Raw genomic sequence first — 23125 nt, forward strand, 5'->3', positions numbered from 1 at the left:
AGTGGAGAGTTCTATAAATGTTTATTAAGTTTACTTGTTCCGGATCTGAGTTCAAGTCCTGGATATCCTTATTAATTTTCTATCTCGTTTATCTATCTAATATTGATGTTGAAATCTCCCACTACTACTGTGCGGGAGTCCAAGTCTCTTTACAAGTCTTATGTATCCTGTATTGGGTGTGTACACATCCAGGATTGTCAGCTCTTCTTGTTGCGTTAATCCTTTTACCATTATGTCCTCTTTTGATCTTTGTTGCTTTAAAATCCATTCCATCAGAGGCGAGAATTACAACCTCTGCATTTTATTTATTTATTTATTTATTTATTTATTTATTTATTTATTTATTTATTTCTGTTCTCCATTTGGTTGGCAAATCTTTCCTCATCCCTTTGTTTTGAGTCTTTATACATCCTTGCAGGTAAGATGGGTCTGGATGCAACATACTGATGGGTTTTGGCTCTATCTTTTGGTTGGTGGATTTAGTCAATTCTAATTTAGGATTACTGCCAATTGATGTTAGCTGGCTATTTTACCCATTAGTTGATGTAAATTCTTCATTATGTTGATGCTCTATACTTTTTGGTATATTTTTAGAAAGGCTAATACTGGTTGTTCCTTTCTATGTGTAATGCTTCTTTCAGAAGCTCTTGTAAAGCAGGCCTGGTGGTGATGAAATCTCTGAGTACTTGCTTGTTCACAAAAGATTTTATTTTTCCTTCACTTGTGAAATTTAGTTTGGCTGGATATGAAATTCTGGGTTGAAAGTTCTGTTCTTTAAGGATGTTAAATATTGACCCCCACTCTCTTCTGGCTTGTAGGGTTTCTGCTGAGAGATCTGCTGTGAGTCTGATAGGCTTCCCTTTGTGGGTGACCTGACCTTTCTCTGGCTGCCCTTAGTATTTTCTCCTTCATTTCAACCCTGGTGAATCTAACAATTATGTGCCTTGGGGTTGCTCTTCTTGAGGAATATCTTTGTGGTGTTCTCTGTATTACCTGGAATTGAGAATTGTCCTGCCTTGCTAGGTTGGGAAAGTTTTCCTGAATATTATCCTGAAAAGTATTTTCCAGCTTGGATTCATTCTCTTTGTCACATTCAGGTACACCTATCAAATGTAGATTAGGTCTTACACATAGTCCCATATTTCTTGGAGACATTGCTCACTCCTTTTTATCCTTTTTGCTCTATTCTTGTCTTCTCATTTTATTTCATTAAGTTGGTTTTCAACCTCTGATATCCTTTCTTCTGCTTGATCAATTCAGCTGTTAAAACTTGTGCATACTTCGTGAAGTTCTCGTGTTTTGTTTTTCAACTCCATTAATTCACTTATATTCCTCTCCATATTGTCTATTCTTGACAGCATTTCATCAAACCTTTTTTCAAAGTTCTTAGTTTCTTTGCATTGGGTTAGAACAAGTTCTTTTAACTCCCAGAAGTTTCTTATCATGCACCTTTTGAAGCCTATTTCTGTTAATGGAACACAGTTGTTCTCCATCAGGCCTTGTTCTATTGCTGATGAGGAACTGTGATCCCCTGTAGAGGGAGAGGCGTTCTGATTTTGAGTATTCTTAGACTTTTTAGGCTGGTTTCTTCCCTTTGTTATAAATTTATCCATCTGTCACTTTGTAATTACCACCTTTTTAATTAGGTTTCTGAGTGGATGTCCAATTTGTTGATTCCCAGTGCCAGAATCTGAGCAACCCACTGTGCTGGCTAAAACAGCGGAGTTAAGATTGATGGTGCTTTTCAGCCCGGGAATCTCTGGTCTGGTTTCCTTCTTGAGCCTGTCCTTCAATCAGCTGAATAGGCAACTCTGCCTTCCCAGAGCTTCAAACGTTGCCAAAAGGGAAACCAGTCCCGTTTACTCTTCACCAAGAACCGCTGTGCAAAGGTGCCGGCAAAAGCACCGCGCTGGTCACAAGAGTTGCGGTGGCGACCCGTGGGGCTTCTCTGCTGGGAATCTCCTGGTCCATGAGCAACAAAAATTCGTCTAAAAGTGTGGCGTCCTCTCTTTTTCTGCGCTTTCACTGGGAGCCACAATCCCAAACTGCTAACGATCAGCCAAATTGGATCTCTCTCCCAACATTGCACTGTTTATAAATGCAATGTTTATACATAAACATTTTACATAGAAGTCAGAACTCTGAGAATGTATTTACAGTTTTGAAGCTGGGAAAATTAAATCAGAGCTTTTGCGGTTTAGAAGTACAGAAAAAAACTTACTTTTTTCCTGAAGACATTTTCTCCTTTGTTCTTTTTTTCCTCCCTGTATATGTTATATTTGGTTAGTTGGCAAACAGTATTGATGAAGACATAGCCTTAAATGTAGCCCAAATCTTAAATACATTCCTCAAAATTATAGACATAACCTTCATTTTATTGTATTTGTACATTTAAATCACCAACCACTTAACTCATAAGTTGTTCCAATCAATTCTAAAATTAGTACCCAATTTTATGTTACAGCATGAAAAAAATAAACCTTGAAAGTTAATTGCAAAGAATACCTTAAAGCAATCAAAATTTACTCAGGTTCTATAACTTTGGGATTATAATCTCATTGGCACTATTGCCAATAGCAAGCATCTAAATCATGTGTAGAATAACACTGCCGTACTTCGATTTGATACATTCAGAAGCCAATCTGTATTATAACATGAAACTTAAACACAGGTTTATTTTTAGTTATAATTAATCTTAAAGCAACAAAATATTGAAACAACATAATTTATGTTTGTTTTGTGGAGAGTATTTTAAGCATTTAAAAAATATTATTGAGCAGTGCTTTTAAAATTCTCATGGGAAATATAAATCATATGGTGAACAGGTTTTTTGAGATACTATGATCATTAAAGAATTGCAAACATAGTGTCTCCTATCTTACAGAAGAGATAATACATGGAGTAAATACCTGTCTTAATGAATAAGTTGGTAAATTAGCTTCTTATAATGATCTGCCTAAGTGTCTTTTTTCTTTGACCATTGTTTATCTCCTACTACTCACTTTCGTGAGATTAGGACTTGTTTCCTAAAGACAAGTAGATTACTTTCCACTTATGTCATTCCTTTCATCTGAACATCTTTAAAGTTTGTTTAATTATCCCACTTTACAGATAAATTATCAAAACTCTGAAAGTTTAAATAACTTGCCCAGGCTGACAGAGATAGTCAGAGACAATCAGTGGAAGAATCATGAACGTCTGGAAATGTGTTGCGTTGTCCAAACACACGACATTGCTATCATTCTCCATTAGCTTTAATTTCACATACTGTACTCACTAGGGCAAGATGACCCATTATGCTTGATAAACTGCAGTGTGTATATAATCAGTATTAATTCACAAGAATTATCTCGTTGTCAGTGGAATGGTGTGCTGTTCACATCTGCCAAAACCACAGCTATAACATGTGTGAAATAATTAAACTTGAATCAAGCTGTACCTCAGAGCACTCCAGATCCACTATCACTTAGGTGGACACAGACGTTGAAAATAAAAATAGTTTTTAGAGCTGAAATGTCCCCACTGTGTATTCTGGAGATTTTTTTGTAACCTTGAATCAATTAAGTGGACTGACAACCTGATTGCCAACTGTGTTTCCCTTTCTTCTCTTAGGAGATTCTCTAGATGCCCATTCTACCTGAATTGTCCTTTGGTGGCAATTGATCCTGGACTTTAAACTGAATTTTGGTGTGAAAACAAAATTCTTGATCTAATTTATTTTGAATCTTCAAATTGTTAAAATGAATGCTCTAAATGAAGAGACCCCCAAAATAGGCTTTGTGCGAGCAAGATGGGTGTTTATTCACCTGGGTATGGGCAGGCTGAGCCAGAAAAGAGAGTCAGAGAAGGGAGGTGGGATAGGAGTTGGTTTTATAGGTTGTGGGGAAGGCAGTGGAAAGTTACAAGAGTTACAGTTTAGGGTGGCGTTTGGCAAGGGATGGGGTCATAGGGTGTGGAGTCAGGAGGTTGACCAAGGTCGGTTACAAAGTTCAATGGCCTTGTCAATTGAGGCCAGAATAAGAAACAACGTAAGAATGTCTTGGATTAGTCAGTCACTGCAGAGGTTGATCATCCTTCCATTTTTCATGGTTTTCCAGCTACTTCAGCTTTTCTAATTCCAGAAGGCCCTCCAGAGGTGTCCATGTGAGTCACTGGGGTCACCATGCCATCCATGGCGCTATCAGACCTTACACAAATATTAATTTTAAAGGACAAAAATGATATGATTAAATGAGTAAAAAATAGTAATGAAATTGAGGCCACCTATAAATACCTGGTAATTTTTGGTGATCCAAATATAAAATATTAAATGATTTCTAGTTGAGTGATAATATCGTAACTCCTATGCCACAGCTCATTTCTTTGTGCTTTGTATTTCTTGGAGGTAGGGAGGAGTGGTTACAGTGTTATGTAATGCTACTGTCTTTTTTACTTCCTACATACCCTTCAATAACAGCTATGTGATGCTGGGGCTGAGAATTTGCAAACTCTATTTCCCATGATTCTTTGGTTCTGTTAAGAGACAGCAGATATGAGAAGCAGAGAGAGGGGAGAAGTAATTCTCTTTTCTGTTTCTCTCTCTCTTTCTCATTTTGGCAGTGTTTCTGGAAGTGGCTCAATTAATTTTATGATCCTAATTTTCGAGACAGTGTCTCTTCCTCCCTGGTCCCTTGATGAACAGTCTCTTGTACACAGTGACCATGATGACAGGAATTGAAGTTATTCATAGGGTCAAAATTGAAGATTTTCCTTTACTACTGTTGATGTGGTTACTGCTCTTGTTTAGGGACCAACCTGTCCTAAATCAAAAGCCAGCAATGAATCACTATATAGCCGCAATCCCAGGGGAATCAGTTTGCCCGGTGTGGTTATTTCAGTAAGCCTTCTTTTATCACGGAAAGGACTTGAATGAAAACCTGTTCTGGATGTGGACTTGCCTTTGCTGTCCACAATCCTGCTGCCATCATCATCATTCATTGACTATAGGAATGCCTTTTTCACAATTGCTATATCCCATACAATAATGCTTTAGACCAAGGAATTTATTTCACATTAAAGGAATTACAACAGTAAGCTCTGGATAAAAGGAGAACGAACAGGCAAGAAAAAAAATTCAAAAAGTTACTACATATTCAAAAATTGTCCTATCAAAGTAAGAAAAAAATGTTCATAACTATTACGGTGCTCATTTATGGTATAGTCACACACTGCTTATAGTCACAAGGACAAGTTCGGAGAAATGTGTCACTGGGTGATTTTGTCATGCAAACATCACAGAGTGTACTTACACAAACTTAGATGGTACAGTGTACTACACACCTAGGCTATATGGTATACTCTGCTGCTCTGGGTGACTCAGTGAGTGAGTGGTGAGTGAGTATGAAGACCTTGGACATTACTGTACACTACTGTAGGCTTTATAAGCATTGTACACTCAGTCTACAATAAATATTTAATATTTTCTTCAATAATAAATTAACCTTAGCTTATTGCAACTTCTTTATAAACTTTTTAATATAAAAAAATTTGACTTTTTTTAATAACACTTAGCTTAAAATACAAACATATTGTACAGATATATAAAGATATGTTCTGACTTTACATTTTTATTCTATAAACTTTTTCTTATTTTAAAAAAATTTTATTCTTTAATTTTTTTACTTTTAAATTTTTATGTTAAAAACTAAGACACAAACACATATATTAGCCTAGGCCTACACAGGGTCAGAATTATTGATATCAGTTTTCCACCTCCACATCTTGTCCCACGAGAAGGTCTTTAGTGGCAATACCGTGCATGAAGCTGCCATCTCCTATGATAACAATGCATTCTTCTGGATACATCCAGAACGACCCGACTGAGGATGTTTTACAGTTAACATTTTTTTGAGTGTTACAAGTAGGAGTACACACTGAAAATAAAAAGTATGGTGTAGTAAATACATGGGCCAATAACATAGTTGTTTATTGTCATTAACAAATATGCACTATATATAATTATATGTGTTGGACTTTTATATGACTGGAAGCACAGTAGGTTAATTTACACTAGCCTCATCACAAATGTGAGTAATGCATTGCACTGTGATTTTATTATGGCTAGGATATCGCTAAACAAAAGGAATTTCTCAGCTTCATTATCCTTTTGTGGGACCACTGTGTGGTCCATTGTGAAACATCCCAAAACGTTGTTACGTAGCCTATTACTGCAGTGATAATCTTCCTTCTTCTACTCCCTATTCCCTTTGACCTTAGCAAGTACCTCTTGGTTGGTCATGGTTCCTTGTCTATAAAGTGACTAAAAACTTCAATCTTAAAGAGTCCGTGACATTAGTATTCCTAACTGTATTGCGTTGCTGTGGTTTTCATTAATTTTTATCATGGGACATTGGAGCACTTAGAAGTAATCTGGATGACTTCCAGCATTCAGACTTTCTCCTTCATTCCTTCATTAGGTAGAAGGAATGCAATTTCCTATTAATAATCAGAATCCATCACCAGACCCAATGTACTAACACCCTTTTTGCCCTTGGCTTCATGACATCAGAAGGCTAAAATGGCCAATTTAAGAGACCCATTGTTGTGTTTCCTAGTGGAAGCATATTCCTCGGGAAACTATCATCTCTAAACCAAACAGAGCTGTCAGTTGCAAGAATGAGAAGGACAAAACGTAATGGATAGTTCAGACTAATAGCAAAAAGAGTTACTTCTATTTCCACTTTGATTCCCAGCCCTGTGAAACTTAGGTATTCAAGAAGTAGAAATGTTATGTATGACTTAGAACAGATATATCACATCCTGGAGGGCATTCCTCCAAATCTGCAAGGTGTAATCATGCATTTGGTGCTGTAACTAATACGCCAAGTGGCCAATTCATTATTCTGTCAGGCTAGCTCCTTCAGGGTGATGGGCAACATGGCGAGACCTGTAAATTCCATGAACATGAGCCCATTTCCACAATTTAGTTGCTATAAAAATGAATTTCCTGTTAAGAAACAATGACAGGTGGAATAGCCAGATGGTGAATCAAGCATTCTGTAAGTCCACAGTGGTGGTTTTGGCAAAAGCATTAAGGCAGGGAAGGTAAATCTATATTAAGAGTAAATATCTATTCCAGGAGAACTTACTCAAGCTCTGTTCCTTCTATGATGGAAGTGATGAAATGTAACCAGCCTGCCACTAGGTAAGTCGCGTGGGAATCTCTACCAGGTACGGAATGCTACTGCATATGGGGTTCTCAGTGTTGGTCTTTAAAACAGTCCAGGTAGACACTTGGCAGCAGCCATAGCCAAATTGGCTTTGATAAGTGGAAGTCTGTGCTTCTGAGATGTGTAAACTCCATCCTTGTTACCTGGTACTTTGTTCATTATCCTACCGGGCAAAAACAAGGGTGGTTGGGGAAGAAGTGTGTCTAATACTCAAATGTGTTTAGTTGAATATTAAGACTTTCCTCTGCTATGGTGCTTTTTTTTTTTTTGAGATGGAGTCTCTCTCTGTCACCAGGGTGGAGTGCAGTGACATGATCTTGGCTCACTGCAACCTCTGCCTCCCAGGTTCAAGTGATTCTCCTGCCTCAGCCTCTGTAGCTGGGACTCCAGGTGTGCACTACCATGCCCAGCTAATTTCTGTATATTTAGTAGAGACAAGGCTTCACCATGTTGGCCAAGATGGTGTCAATTTCCTGACCTCATGATTTGCTCACCTCAGCCTCTCAAAATGCTAGGATTACAGACATAAGCCACCGTGCCTGGCCACTATGGTGCTTTTTGGTGAGCCTTCACATGGGACATAAATATCCTCATACTCTCTAACCAATCAGAGAAATCTACATATATGTTTTCCCACAGAATTTCTTGCCATAAATTTTCCAGTTGAGTCCCTTTCAAGTTCCTGACCACCTAACCACCATTACTCATTAGTCAATGCAGATACATACCTCTTGACATCTGTGCTTTCTATCATAATTAACAAACCAGGCACACTAATTGAAGTTCTACTGACTGGCAGATTTTCTTTTAAGCAGTCTCCTTCATAGCTACCTTTGAGTTGGACTGTGGGGCTATAGCCTTCCACTTTAAGGTCATGCCAGCATATCATGGAGACCCATCCATAAACCAAGACAGAGTTTTCTTCTATTAATTTGTTATAAGAAACTCTAAGAAGGCATAAGTATGGGTTGAGAGAGAAGAGGTAATGTGGTAGGTAGGAACCGTGGATACCTGAGCCATTTGTTCCTGTAACTTTATTGTTCACTTGGAACTTACTCAAGCTCAATCTTGTATCTGACACTTTCACTTGATGATGACATGCTTGCCCAAATTGCTGGTTGGGTGAGACAACACTACATTTACAATGGGGACCTCAGATTATACTGTAATATGGTGTGCCATGGCTAAAAGTTGAGTATCTATTAGGTCTCAAGAAAACCAGAAGCTGTTTCTCAAAGGAGAATAAGTGTCTAACAGAGCATAATTTTGTGCCAGAATTCTAAATCTGTGAATTGCATAATTGCTGTCTGCCATAGTCACTTAATTAATGTGTGAGATTAAGAGGCATGTCATGCAATGTTCATTGCAGTGCTATTCACAACAGCAAAAATGTGGAATCAATCTAGGTGCCCATTGGCAATGGATTGGAGAGAGAAAATGTGATGTGCTACATATACACCATAGAATACCATGCAGCCATAAAAAAGAACAAAAGCAGGCCCTTCGTAGCAACATGGATGTAGCCGGACACCATTATCTTAAGCAAACTAACAGAAACAGAAAACCAAATACCACAAGTTCTCACTTATAAGTTGGAGCTAGACATTTGGTACACACAGACATAAAGATGGGAACAGAATATACTGGGGACTACTAGAGTAGGAAAGAGGGAGCCGGGCAAGGGCTGAAAAATTATCTGTTGGGTTCTATGTTCACTACTTGGGAAATGAATTCAATCTTTTTTAAAAAATATATATATATTTTATTGCACTTTAGGTTCTGGGGTACACATGTGCAGAACATGCAGGATTGTTGCATAGGTACTATGTGGCAATGTGGTTTGCTGCCTCCATCCTCCTGTTACCTATATCTGCCATTTCTCCCCATGTTATCCCTCTCCAACCTCCCTACCCCTTGCTGTCTTCCCCTATTCCCCCCCAACAGACCCCAGTGTGTGATGCTCCCCTCCCTGTGTCCATGTGTTCTTTTTTTTTAATTGCATTTTGGGTTTTGGGGTACATGTGCAGAACATGCAAGATAGTTGCATAGGCACACATGTGGCAGTGTGATTTGCTGCCTACCTCCCCTTCACCCTCATTTGGCATTTCTCCCCATGCTATCCCTCCCCAGCTACCCCCGCATTGTCCCTCCCCTATTCCCCCCAATAGACCCCAGTGTGTAGTGCTCCTCTCCCTGTGTCCATGTGTTCTCATTGTTCATCACCCGCCTATGAGTGAGGAACATGTGGTATTTCATTTTCTGTTCTTGTGTCAGTTTGCTGAGAATGATGTTCTCCAGAGTCATCCAGGTCCCTACAAAGGACAGGAACTCATCGTTTTTGATTGCTGCATAATATTCCATGGTGTATATGTGCCACATTTTCCCAGTCCAGTCTATCACCGATGGGCATTTGGGTTGGTTCCAGGTCTTTGCTATTGTAAACAGTGCTGCAATGAACATTCATGTGCATCTGTCCTTATAGTAGAATGATTTATAGTCCTTTGGATATATACCCAGTAATGGGATTGCTGGGTAAAATGGAATTTCTATTTCTAGGTCTTTGAGGAATCGCCACACTGTCTTCCACAATGGTTGAACTAATTTACACTCCCACCAGCAGAGTAAAAGTGTTCCTATTTCTCCACATCCTCTCCAGCATCTGTTGTCTCCAGATTTTTTAATGATCGCCATTCTAACTGGCGTGAGATGGTATCTCAACATGGTTTTGATTTGCATCTCTCTAATGACCAGTGATGATGAGCATTTTTTCATATGTTTGTTGGCCTCATATATGTCTTCTTTTGTAAAGTGTCTGTTCATATCCTTTGCCCATTTTTGAATGGGCTTGTTTGTTTTTTTCTTGTAAATCTGTTTTAGTTCTTTGTAAGTTCTGGATATCAGCCCTTTGTCAGATGGGTAAACTGCAAAAATTTTTTCCCATTCTGTTGGTTGCCGATTCACTCTAATAACTGTTTCTTTTGCTGTGTAGAAGCTGTGGAGTTTGATTAGGTCCCATTTGTCTATTTTGGCTTTTGTTGCCAATGCTTTTGGTGTTTTGGTCACGAAGTCCTTGCCTACTCCTATGACCTGAATGGTTTTGCCTAGATTTTCTTCTAGGGTTTCTATGGTGCCAGGTCTTATGTTTAAGTCTTTAATCCATCTGGAGTTAATTTTAGTGTAAGGTGTCAGGAAGGGGTCCAGTTTCTGCTTTCTGCACATGGCTAGCCAGTTTTTCCAACACCATTTATTAAACAGGGAATCCTTTCCCCATTGCTTGTTTTGTCAGGTTTATCAAAGATTTATGGTTGTAGATATGTTGTGTTGCCTCCGATGCCTTTGTTCTGTTCCATTGGTCTATATCTCTGTTTTGGTACCAGTACCATGCTGTTTTGATTACTGTAGCCTTGTAGTATAGTTTGAAGTATGGTAGTGTGAAGCCTCCTGCTGTGTTCTTTTTGCTTAGAATTGACTTGGCTATGTGGGTTCTCTTTTGGTTCCATATGAAGTTCAGGGTGTTTTTTTCCAGTTCTGTGAAGAAAGTCAATGGTAGCTTGATGGGGATAGCATTGAGTCTGTAAATTACTTTGGGCAGTATGGCCATTTTCACAATATTGATTCTTCCTAACCATGAACATGGAATGTTTCTCCATCTGTTTGTGTCATCTCTTATTTCATTGAGCAGTGGTTTGTAGTTCTCCTTGAAGAGGTCCCTTATGTTCATTCTAAGTTGTATTCCTGGGTATTTTATTATCTTTGTAGCAATTGTGAATGGCAGTTCATTCTTGATTTGGCTCTCTTTAAGTCTGTTATTGGTATATAGGAATGCTTGTGATTTTTGCACATTGATTTTATATCCTGAAACTTTGCTGAAGTTGCTTATCTGTTTCAGGAGTTTTTGGGCTGAGACGATGGGGTCTTCTAGATATACTATCATGTCGTCTGCAAATAGAGACAATTTGTCTTCCACCTTTCCTATTTGAATACCCTTTATTTCTTTTTCTTCCCTGATTGCTCTGGCTAGAACTTCCAATACTATATTGAATAGGAGTGGAGAGAGAGGGCATCCTTGTCTAGTGCCAGATTTCAAAGGGAATGCTTCCAGTTTTTGCCCATTCAGTATGATATTGGCTGTTGGTTTGTCGTAAATAGCTTTTATTACTTTGAGATACGTTCCATTGATACTGAGTTTATTGAGAGTTTTTAGTATAAAGGGCTGTTGAATTTTGTCAAAGGCCTTCTCTGCGTCAATTGAAATAATCATGTGGTTTTTGTTTTTGGTTCTGTTTATGTGGTGAATTACATTTATAGACTTGCATATGTTGAGCCAGCTTTGCATCCCCTGGATGAATCCTACTTGATCATGGTGGATAAGCTTTTTGATGTGCTGTTGCAATTGGCTTGCCAGTATATTATTGAAGATTTTCGCATCTATGTTCATCATGCATATTGGCCTGAAGTTTTCTTTTCTTGTTGGGTCTCTGCCAGGTTTTGGTATCAGGATGATGTTGGTCTCATGAAATGATTTGGGAAGGATTCCCTCTTTTTGGATTATTTGGAATAGTTTCAGAAGGAATGGTAACAGTTCCTCTTTGTGTGTCTGGTAGAATTCGGCAGTGAACCCATCTGGACCTGGGCTTTTTGTGTGTGGTAGGCTCTTAATTGCTGCCTCAACTTCAGACCTTGTTATTGGTCTATTCATAGTTTCGGCTTCCTCCTGGTTTAGGCTTGGGAGGACGCAAGTGTCCAGGAATTTATTTGTTTCTTCCAGGTTTACTAGTTTATGTGCATAGAGTTGTTTGTAATATTCTCTGATGATGGTTTAAATTTCTGTGGAATCTGTGGTAATTTCCCCTTTATCGTTTTTTATTGTGTCTATTTGGTTGTTCTCTCTTTTCTTTTTAATCAATCTGGCTAGTGGTCTATCTATTTTGTTGATCTTTTAAAAAAACCAGCTCTTGGATTTATTGATTTTTTTGTGTCTCTATCTCCTTCGGTTCAGCTCTGATCTTAGTTATTTCTTGTCTTCTGCTAGGTTTTGAGGTTTTTTTGATCTTGCTCCTCTAGCTCTTTCAATTTTGATGATAGGGTGTCAATTTTGGATCTCTCCACTCTTCTCATATGGGCACTTATTGTTATATATTTTCCTCTGGAGACTGCTTTAAATGTTTCCCAGAGATTCTGTTATGTTGTGTCTTCATTCTCATTGGTTTCGAAGAACTTCGTTATTTGTGCCTTATTTCATTGTTTATCCAGTCAACATTCAAGAGTCAGTTGTTCAGTTTCCATGAAGCTGTGCAGTTCTGAGTTAGTTTCTGAATTCTGAGTTCTAATTTGATTGCACTGTGGTCTGAGAGACTGTTTGTTATGGTTTCAGTTGTTTTGCATTTGCTGAGGAGTGCTTTACTTCCAATTATGTTGTCAATTTTTGAGTAGATATGATGTGGTTCTGAGAAGAATGTATATTCTGTGGATTTGTGGTGGAGAGTTCTCTAAATGTCTATCAGGTTTGCTTGTTCCAGGTCTGAGTTCAAGTCCTGGATATCCTTGTTAATTTTCTGTCTGGTTGATCTGTCTAATATTGACAGTAGAGTGTTAAAGTCTCCCACTATTGTGTGGGAGTCTAAGTCTCTTTGTAAGTTATTAAGAACTTGCCTTATGTATCTGGGTGCTCCTGTATTGGGTCCATATATATTTAGGATTATTAGCTCTTCTTGTTGTATCGATCCTTTTACCATTATGTAATGTCCTTCTTTGTCTCTTTTGATCTTTGTTGCTTTAAAGTCTATTATGTCAGAGACAAGAATTGCAACTCCTGCTTTTTTTGCTCTCCGTTTGCTTGGTAAATCTTCCTCCATCCCTTTATTTTGAGCCTTTGTGTATCCTCGCATGTGAGATGGGTTTCCTGGATACAGCACACCGATGGGTTTTGGCTTTTTATCCAATTTGCCAGTCTGTGTCTTTTGATTGGTACATTTAGCCCATTTACATTTAGGGTTAAAATTGTTATGTGTGAATTTGATACTGCCATTTTGATGCTAGCTGGCTGTTTTGCCTGTTAGTTGATGCAGATTATTCATTTTGTTGATGTTCTTTAGCATTTGGTATGTTTTTGAAATGGCTGGTACTGGTTATTCCTTTCTATGTGTAGTGCCTCTTTCAGGAGCTCTTGTAAAGCATGCCTGGTGGTGACAAAATCTCTGAGTACTTGCTTGTTTGCAAAGGATTTTATTTTTCCTTCACTTCTGAAGCTCATTTTGGCTGGATATGAAATTCTGGGTTGAAAATTCTTCTCTTTAAGGATGTTGAATATTGGCCCCTACTCTCTTCTGGCTTGTAGGGTTTCAGCCAAGAGATCTGCTGTGAGTCTAATGGGTTTCCCTTTGTGAATGACCCGACCTTTCTCTCTGGCTGCCCTTAGCATTTTCTCCTTCATTTCAACCCTAGTGAATCTGACGATTATGTGCTTTGGGGTTGCTCTTCTTGCAGAATATGTTTGTTGTGTTCTCTGTATTTCCTGGACTTGTATATTGGCCTGTCTTGCTATGCTGGGGAAATTTTTCTGGATAATATCCTGAAGAGTATTTTCCAGCTTAAATTTATTCTCTTCATCACATTCAGGTACACCTATCAAACGTAGATTAGGTCTCTTCACATAGTCCCACTTTTCTTGGAGAATTTGTTCATTCCTTTTTGCGCTTTTTTCTCTAATCTTGCCTTCTCACTTTATTTCATTGAGTTGATCTTCAACCTCTGATATCCTTTCTTCTGCTTGGTCAATTCGGCTGTTGAGACTTGTGCATGCTTCATAAAGTTCTTATGTTGTGTTTTTCAGCTCCATCAATTCACTTATATTCCTCTCTAAGTTTTTCATTCTTGTTATCATTTCCTCAGATCTTTTTTCAAGGTTCTTAGTTTCTTTGTATTGAGTTAGAACTTGTTCTTTTAGCTCACAGAAGTTTCTCATTACCCACCATCTGAAGTCTGATTCTGTCATTTTATCACACTCATTCTCTGTCCAGCTTTGTTCCCTTGCTGGTGAGGGGTTGTGGTCCCTTGTAGGAGGCAAGGTGTTTCCGTTTCGGATGTTTTCCTCCTTTTTGTGCTGGTTTCTTCTCATCTTTGTGGATTTTTTCACCTGTCATCTGAGTAGTTGCTGATTTTCCCACTGGGTCTCTGAGTGGATGTCCAGATTGTTGATGATGAATTATTTCTGTTTCTTTGTTTTCCTTCTAACAGTCTAGCCCCTATGCTGTAAGATTGCTGAGGTCCACTCCAGGCCCTGCTTGCCTGGGGAACACCTGTAGCAGCTGCGGAACAGTGAGGGATGCTACCAGTTTCTTCTTCTGCTAGCTTTGTCCCAGAATGATGCCCACCAAATGTCAGTCGGATCAGTCCTTTGTGAGGTGACTCTTTGGATATAGGGGGGTCAGGGAACTGCTTGAGGAGACAATCTGTACTTTATAGGAGCTCAAGTGCTGAGCTGTGAGCTCCGTTGTTTATTCAGGGCTGCTAGGCAGGTATGTTTAAGTCTGCTGCAGCAGAACTTATAAAGCCCCTTTTTTTCCTCAGGTGCTCTATCCCAGGGAGTTAGGGCTTTATTTATGAGTATCCATTGCACTCTTCTGCCCAGCATGGAGGCAGTCTAGTCACTGCCTGCTTGCAGAGGCTATGCTGAGCTGCTCTGGGCTCCGCCCTGCTGCCATGGGCTACACCCTGTTGCCAGAGGCCCTGCCCTGCTGTCGTGGGCTCCACCCTGCTGCCATGTGTAATTCCCTGTAGTCCTGTTTATATGGGTGTGGTTAGAACTCTGTTATGGTGGGTTGCCTTGGCAACAGCAGGTTGCATCAGCAATGGCTGAGTACCTCTGTAGGGTAATGGTGGATGCCCCTCCCCCACTGAGCTGCACCATCCTGGGTTCAGGTGTGCTTGCCATGAAACTCTCAACCCTGAGTGTTTCCAATTGCTGTTTTCTTTGTTTTTGTTGGGGTGGGACCCGCCGAGCCTGATTACATGGCTCTCTGCCTTAGAGCCCTTTTTTTTTAAGTTGAAGGGTTCACTCTCTCCCCCGTGTTCCAGTCTCCTGCTGAAAGGGTGCTGGGATCTGTGTGATTTCTCGTGTGGCGACCCACTGCACTGGCTGCAACAACGTCACTGCCCGGGACTCTCCTGGCCTGGCTTACTGTTTAAGTCCCATTTAATCAGATGAATGTGCTAATCTTCCTTCCCAAATCTCAAATTGGCGGTTTAACAGGGCCAACAGACCAGTGTATTTTGTACGGAGTGCCACTGTGCTGCGGCGCCGGCCGAAACAGCCACGCCGGCCCAAACAGCCATGCTGGCAGCCAGTGGGGCTCCTACACCTGGGAATCTCCTTGTCTGTGGGCAATAAAGATCTGTCTGGAAATGCGGCGTCCACTCACCCTCTGTGCTTTCACTGGGAGCTGCAATCCTGAGTTGCTCCTATAGCACCATCTTCTCCTCTCCATGAATTCAATCTTGCCCCAAAACCTCATTGTCACACAATATATCTTTGTAATAAACCTGCACAGGTATTCCCTAATTCTCAAATAAAAATTGAAGAAGAATAAGAAATAGGCATATAAAAACAAGCCACATGGAGAGAGACACACACATATATATATAGAGAGAGACAGACAGAGAGAGAGAGAGAAAGTTAGAGAGAAAAAGAGAGGTCAGTCTTCCATCCATTCTGACCAAAGCACCAGTCCTGTAGTGAAGCTGCCATCTTGGATGTTTTATCCCCCTCCTCTGCCTGACTGTAACCTCATGAGTGTTCACAGCTCACACTAGGTGTGGCCTAAGAACTGCCCAGAGGAGCTCTGCCTGAATTCCTGACGCAACAATTGTAAGAAAGTCAGGATTGTTATTTTAAGTGAATAAGTGGTAGTGTGACAATTTATTTAAGTTGCTTTTTGGCGTGCTGGTGGGTCCCATATAGCCTACCAACCAAAAAAATCCTGGACCAAATGAGTTCACAGCTGAATTCTACCAGAGGTACAAAGAGGAGCTGGTACTATTCCTTCTGAAACCGTTCCAAACAATACAAAAGGGGGGAATCCTCCTTAACTCATTTTATGAGACTAACATCATCCTGATACCAAAACCAGGCAGAGACACAACTAAAAAAGAGAATTTCAGGCCAATATCCATGATGAACATTGTTGCAAAATCCTTCAGTAAAATGCTGGCAAACCAAATCCAACAGCACATCAAAAAGCTTATCCATCATGATCAAGTTTAAACATAATCTATCACATAAACAAAATCACAGGCAAAAACCATGAATATCTCAATAGATGCAGAGAAGGCCTTCGACACAATCCAGCAGCCTTTATACCAAAAACTCTCAATAAATTATATATTAATGGAATGTAACTCAAAATAATAAAAGCTATTTATGACAGACCCACAGCCAATATCATACTGAATGGGCAAAAACTGGAAGCATTCCCTTTGAAAACTGGCACAGTCAAGGGTGCCCTCTCTCACTGCTCCTATTCAACATAGTATTGGAAGTTCTGGCCAAAGCAATCAGGGAAGAAAAAGGAATAAAGTGTATTCAATTAGGACTAAACCACCAAAAGCAATGGCAACAAAAGCCAAGAGACAAATGGCATCTAATTAAACTTAAGAACTGATGCACAGAAAAAGAAACTCTCATTAGACTGAATTTGGAACCAACAGAATGGGAAAAATATTTTGCAATCTACCTATCTGACAAAAGGCTAATATCCAGAATCTACGAAGAACTTAAACAAATTTACAAGAAAAAAACAAACGACCCCACCAAAAAGTGGCCAAAGGATATGAACAGATGCTTTTCAAAAGAAGATATTTATGCAGCCACAGAAAATGCTCATCATCACTGGTCATTAGGGAAATGCAAATCAAAATCACATTGAGATACCATCTCATGCCAGTTAGCATGGCAATCATTTAAAAATCTGGAGATAGCAGATGCTGGAGAGGATGTAGATAAATAGGAACACTTTTACACTGTTGGTGGGAGTGTAAATTAGTTCAACCATTGTGGAAGACAGTGTGACGATTCCTCAAGGATCTAGACATAGAAATACCATTTGACCCAGCAATCCCATTACTGGATATATACCCAAAGTATTATAAATCATTCTATTATAAAGACACATGCACACATATGTTCACTGTGGCACTGTTTACAATAGCAAAGACTTGGAACCAACCCAAATGCTCATCAATAATAGACTGGATAAAGGAAATGTGGCACATATACACCATGGAATACTATGCAGCCATAAAGAAGAATGAATGAATGTCTTTTGTAGGGACATGGATGAAGCTGAAACCATCAATCTCAGCAAACTGATGCAAGAACAGAAAACCGAATACCGCATGTTCTCACTCTTAAGTGGGAGTTGAATAATGAGAACACATGGACACAGGGAGGGGAACATCACACACTGATGTCTGTTGTGGGGTGGAGAAGCCAGGGGAGGGATAACGGGGGTGGGGGGAGTGGGGAGGGATAACATTAGGAGAAATACCTAATGTGGATGAGGGGGGATGAATGCAGCAAACCACCATGGCCTGTGTATATTTAGGTTACAAACCTGCATGTTCTGCACATGTACCCCAGAACTTAAAGTATAATAAAAAAGGAAATAATTTGTCCATATATATTGTACAATAAAAAAAGAAGCCTCTCAAAAAATTATTTTACTCATGATATCAACAATATCCTGGCTTTTCTATTTAGTCTTACTTTCAAATCGTTTCACTCATTGTGAGAATGTGTCAGACTGTCAGCCAGTGTTTCTTTCAGAATATGTGCTCCTCCTCTTACGTAGTTTTGAATAACTTAATAAGGTACCATAGTCTGTTAGCTAATCATATAAACATTGAATGACTTGATAGTTAAAAACATCTGGCTCAAGCCTGTAATCCCAGCACTTTGGGAGGCCGAGGCAGGTGGATCACGAGGTCAAGAGATCGAGACCATCCTGGTCAACATGGTGAAACCCCGTCTCTACCAAAAATACAGAAAATTAGCTGGGCATGGTGGTGCGTGCCTGTAGTCCCAGCTACTTGGGAGGCTGAAGCAGGAGAATTGCCTGAACCCAGGAGGCGGAGGTTGCAGTGAGCCGAGATCGCGCCATTGCACTACAGCCTGGGTAATAAGAGTGAAATTCCGTCTCAAAATAAATAAATAAAAAACAAAATAAATAAATAAATAAATAAATAAACATCTCCCAAGTATTATGTGTTATTTGTTTAAATAAAGTAAGTATGGTAATATAATGATTCAAAATTCAATTCATGATAGCTTCTTAAGTACATAGAAAAAAAATCACTTCAATTCCCCTTGCTTTAATACATGTTTTTAGCACAAAGTTTCAAGGGATCTTTATTTCCTCATCTTTACACAGGTATAGAATATTTTCAACCCAATCAGGTGTCCTAAGTGTTCTAAGTATACATTACTTATTTGTATAAAAGTGGCTAAAAGACACTTCAGCCAGGCAGAGCTGCACAGTCAATAAAACTGATTTTAACAAAAGCATTATTATGAGAACATGGCTTGTTCACATGAAAGTTAATAGGCAGGGAATTTCTTTGCATTCAAGGTACATAAGCTTCACTCATTTTGCTAGGCTGCATCCAGATACAGTCTTTATTTAAAATAAGAAAAAATAATGCTACAGTGGTTTTGATTGTGTAAAATTATACATGCTTATTATTAATAATAAATAAGAATTTTAAAAGACGTAAAATCACCTAGATTCTCTTCATAGAGAGGTAGCTACTGTTAACATTTTCTAGAAACTTCCCTTTCCACATCTATCTTGGTATGCATGGAATGCTTATGTGTTCCTTGCACCCTGCATTAATACATGCTATAGATGCTGCTCTGCAACTGCTCTTCTTATATGGACATTTATTAAGAATTTGTTTCTATGTTGATTATTAAAAATATATTTTAATAATGAATAGTATTCTGTTGATTAGATATGCCATGTTGTGTTCGTTTATTCCTCTGTGATATTTAGGATGTTCTCAAATTGTTACTATTATAAAGTCTATTTTGTGAAAATTGTTGCTAACACACAAAAAGATGTGTGTGTAGATATAGAAAGATACACCTACATTTTGTCCAATTATTGTCTCTGGATATAATTCAAGAAAAGATATAGTTGGGCATATGCATTTAAACATTGATACCTGTTCCCACATTCTTTATCAAATGCTTCTGCCGATTTATGTTCCATGGCAATTTTATGAGAGTGGTGGCTCTTTTTAAAGTAGGACATTTATTTAAATTAGAAGGATATTAAAATGAAAGATTTTTTAGTCCTCTTAAGAATTGAATTATTTATTCATCTTTCTTTTTTGTTTAAATAAAGAATTTCTTTTAAACATGGTTTTGATAAGTGGTTATAACTGGGGTAGATCCAGTATGTTTTAGGCAGTGTCTTTTTGTAGTTTTCTATTTTTGGCACTCAATAGGGATTAACAAAACTGTAAAATATATAATTGCTAAATTTCTTTTCTTGAAGAAAAAAATATACTCTGACTTCTTGGTAAATATCTGAAACTTATCTATTCCACATCACTGAATTATACTTAAAGGCACTCTTTTACACAGACGTGACAGAATTGGATTTCTAAGTCAGCAATATGCTACTTTTGAGATAAATTTCTTTTCCTGGAGATGAAACCTGAAAAAAATGCCTACAATTGTGAAGGTGTATACATATTGTTGAGGAAAACATATACATAGAGAGTAGAAATATGAGAAAGAAGCACCCAAAACTGTCCAGAGTGAGTCACAAGGACGAATTAAGGGAAAAAGTTGCCTTTAAACTAATACACAATGTTACACAAAATAATAGTGAATTTACCATTTACCTGAAATTGAATGAAGGAAGTGAACATATTTTCTTGGACAAAGATTATAAAGTTAATATGTTTCTCTAATGTATTTACTTCTGATCAAGCTGCTAAAATATTTGACCAACTCTTACATTACAATCTCTATGTTTTTTTCTTCCACTCATAATTTTGCAGAACAAAATAATATTTCCAAACCACCAAACTGCCGGTTAGGTGAGACAACACTGAGTTTATGATAGGGAACCCATATTATATTGTAACTCACAGTCCCGTGGTCAAACATTGAGTTTCTACTAGGTCTCAGTAGAAAACCAGAAGCTATTTGTTAAAGGAGAGCTGTCTTACAGAGTATATATTTGCTTCAAAAATCTTAATTTATGAACTATAATCTACCTTTAGGGGCATGTAAAGGGTTTGACATAGTATTTCTATCTGCCATAGTCACTCAGTACATCAGAACTGCTGGATAATGTGTAAAATTAAGAGGCATTTTAAAAAGCCCAAGCCAGCCACCTTTCACTTAAAAGAGAATATTCACTACTTTTAGTTTAAAAGATCCTTGTTTTTATGGGAATACTCTATATTCATAAAATTGGGTCCAATTTTATGGTAGCACTGACAGATAGTCAAAGTCTTACCTCCCTTGGCTTCTTCTTGCTTATATTCTATCCTCTGAAAACTCTAATATCTTTCTTCATCCCCAAAAAACGACCCTGAGACCAGTGCTTGGGAGGTGAGATAATTCGTCGCTTCTACAGTCACCACCTCAGATAATTCTCTTTGATTTTGCATTTTCTGAAAGGCTTCACATCAAATGGCATACAATTCAAAATACCCAAGGATAGAAAATTGGAGTGTTTGGTTGAGGAAGCATAGAGAAACAGTCAGGAAGCAAGGCAAATTTGTCTGGGACTGCATAGCTTCCTGTGTCTGCTTCTCCCTGTTCCTCATTCTCTGTCATTCTGTTTTTCGTAACTTGGCTTCCTCTTCTTTATTTGCTGTCTCAGTTCTCCCTCCCTCAACTGTATTTGCATCTCCAGTTTTGATGTTATGTGACCTTTTAGCTTGAGAGCTTGTAACAACAGACTGAATACAGTCAGTATCTGGAACTCTACATCCATTTTTCTCCCGAGAGGAAGCTCACTGGGCTGACTTCCAAAGTAGAGGCAGGTTGGTCTCTACCTTTCAAGCAGAGACAGGTTGGTCATCAGACCAATTAGGGGTCATCTGGTTCATCTTCCATGCCCAAACCAGAACTCTCTCATCAGCAGAGAGAGTTCTGGTTTGGGCATGAAAGATGAACCAGATGACCCCTAATTCCTTTCAGCCCTAGGATTCAAGTCATATATCTTTGTTTAAAACTCTCTCCCTAGAAAATATCTTCCAAAATAAACATCTACATCATTACTCTTGCTTCAATCTCTGTCAGAAGATTTGCTACTGTCATCACTGAAAAATGATGTTGAGCATTCCAGCAATTTCAATTCCTCAAAATGCCGGATGTTATATTATTAATCATATATACATAAACATATGTGTATTTACTTATGGGTAGTATGAGATATGTATGTTCAATGGTGCTAGATAAATTCTTTCAAAGAATAAACAACTTTTTAGTGGACTACATGTAGGGTTTTGCTAATTTATAATTGGTTGATTATGATTAGTTAGTTATAAGTTAGTTAAATCCTACATGTAGTCCACAGTAATACTCTAGGCAACCTAGCACCAAGTCTTTGTGTGACTGTTACCATGAATTTGAGCCAAGTTCTTAATACATCCGGGTAACATTTCTTTTCTTTTCTTTTCTTTTTTTTGAGACGGAGTTTCCCTCTTGTTACCCAGGCTGGAGTGCAATGGCGCGATCTCGGCTCACCGCAACCTCTGCCTCCGGGGTTCAGGCAATTCTCCTGCCTCAGCCTCCTGAGTAGCTGGGATTACAGGCATGCGCCACTGTGCCCAGCTAATTTTTTGTATTTTTAGTAGAGACGGGGTTTCACCATGTTGACCAGGATGGTCTCGATCTCTTGACCTCATGATCCACCCGCCTCGGCCTCCCAAAGTGCTGGGATTACAGGCGTGAGCCACCGCGCCCTGCCTCCGGGTAACATTTCTAAGGAAACCATCCCCCTGGTATCCCGTGTGTTCATGAAGCTTTGTTTTGTCTGTGGCTGACTTTAAGATACTATATACTTAAGATAGGATTAACATAAATGTTATTATTTTAAATTCCCCAAAAAACCAAAACCTAAAATTGCCTTCATTTTCAATTGACTCCCATTTAAAATGTGTAACAGTGTAAAAGTTTAGGCAAAGATTGAATGAAACTGCTTCTGTGTGTCAAACTTCGGTTCTTTCAGCAATAATCATCACACATTGATTAGACTTGATCTGTTTTGTTTCAGAGAAAAGCAATTAGACTATTTTTACTCCGCTGTCTCTGGGGATAAAAAGGATGCTGTAAAGCAGCATGCTGTTTTCTCTGGGGGAAAAGCCAGCACCTTCTTCTGAGTCTCCCTTTCTGTTTCTAATCTAACTTTGTAAGCTGCCCCTGTGAAGCAATAAAATGAAGCTTCAAAAAGCTGTTATGTCTTTCTTTCCCCTTTTTCCCATTTAGGGATAATTCACGAACAATAAAATGCAGTGACCTTAGACATTCATGTTGAAGTTCAGTTAGACACGTTTTGACAGCTGTACATTCTTTTGTAACTAGCACCCCAAATGAGATACAGAACACTTCCTTCACCCCAGAAACTTTCTTCATGCCTTTTCTAGTGAATTCACTCTTGTTGCTCCTCCAGTACAATCCCTTTTGATGTATATTTTGTAGATCAGTTTTGCCTATTTCTGGACTTCGTACAGGTTTGATAATTCAGAAAGTGTTTTTCTTTTCTTTTTCCTTTCTTCTCTCCTCTCTCCCTCCCTCCTTTGCTCCCTTCCTTCCTTTCTTCCTTCTTTTTTTCCTTCTTTCCTTCCATCTCTCCCTCCTCCTTCCCTCCCTTCCTCCCTTCCTCCTTCCTTTCCTT

General features: G+C 38.8%; 1 long non-coding RNA gene across 1 annotated transcript; it reads right to left on the reverse strand.

Annotated features, from left to right (window-relative positions):
• Positions 1–2357: 2357 nt before the first annotated feature.
• LOC118143006 (uncharacterized) lies at positions 2358–20936 on the reverse strand. The gene is made up of 2 exons (XR_004727021.3): positions 20738–20936; positions 2358–4186 (listed from the first exon to the last, which is right to left on the reverse strand). It is a non-coding gene; the product is annotated as an uncharacterized LOC118143006 (long non-coding RNA).
• Between the last annotated feature and the right edge of the window lie 2189 nt (positions 20937–23125).

The sequence above is a fragment of the Callithrix jacchus genome, chromosome 7, assembly GCF_049354715.1.
Source record: "Callithrix jacchus isolate 240 chromosome 7, calJac240_pri, whole genome shotgun sequence".
NCBI classification, from domain to species: domain Eukaryota; kingdom Metazoa; phylum Chordata; class Mammalia; order Primates; family Cebidae; genus Callithrix; species Callithrix jacchus.